The sequence below is a fragment of the Etheostoma spectabile genome, chromosome 9 (genome assembly GCF_008692095.1).
Source record: "Etheostoma spectabile isolate EspeVRDwgs_2016 chromosome 9, UIUC_Espe_1.0, whole genome shotgun sequence".
In the NCBI taxonomy this organism is placed as follows: Eukaryota; Metazoa; Chordata; class Actinopteri; order Perciformes; family Percidae; genus Etheostoma; species Etheostoma spectabile.
The window spans coordinates 27,458,205-27,458,751 of NC_045741.1; the positions used below are offsets into that span (position 1 = coordinate 27,458,205).

The following is a 547-nucleotide window of genomic DNA, read 5'->3' on the forward strand; positions in this document are numbered from 1 at the left end:
TTTTAAAAAGTAAACTTTCCATTCAGAATCTTAAAAGCATTTTGGCGTCTTGCGTTCGCCATCCACTCAAAACTACTACTCTTTGGCCGACTCGCAAGCCCAAAGAAGTGTGTGTGTTTGTTGCAATGAAGTTGTGGGAGACAGTGAAAGTTGCAAAAAAGTTGGGATTTTGTTTTTGTATAGTTCTTTAAAAATAAAAATAAAACCTGTTTTGAGGAGAATAAAATTACTCTAAGCTGAGTTTTTCTAGTAACCTTACCAATAAGGCTTAGAATGCTGCAAATGAAAGTGGCTGGTGGATTTAAGACAAAAAATAATAATTTATTGAATGAATTAAATTTAACATTTCTGTCAGTAGCTTGGTGATCTTTATAGTGTTAGTTCATTTCCTATTCTGGCCTGGGACACACATACGGTTTAATAAAGTACTTTTTGGACTTTGCCTTATCATTGCACTTACAATAGCGAGCGTAGCTGTCCTCAATTTAGGTCATCCTGTACGTCTCATCACCGTTTTTTCCTGCATCCACTGTGTGTGTGTGTGTGT

The 547-nt window shown here is 36.0% G+C and overlaps 1 protein-coding gene and 2 long non-coding RNA genes across 4 annotated transcripts in view; all 3 read left to right on the plus strand.

Annotated features, from left to right (window-relative positions):
• LOC116695664 (uncharacterized) overlaps positions 1-547 on the plus strand; it is an 813,105-nt gene that overhangs the window by 502,428 nt on the left and 310,130 nt on the right. The gene's annotated exons all lie outside the window — the stretch shown is intronic.
• Positions 1-547, plus strand: part of LOC116695603 (kinase suppressor of Ras 1) — a gene marked incomplete at its 5' end in the record, with an annotated part of 81,929 nt that overhangs the window by 54,666 nt on the left and 26,716 nt on the right.
• Positions 1-547, plus strand: part of LOC116695681 (uncharacterized) — a 6,995-nt gene that overhangs the window by 2,880 nt on the left and 3,568 nt on the right. The window lies entirely within an intron of this gene.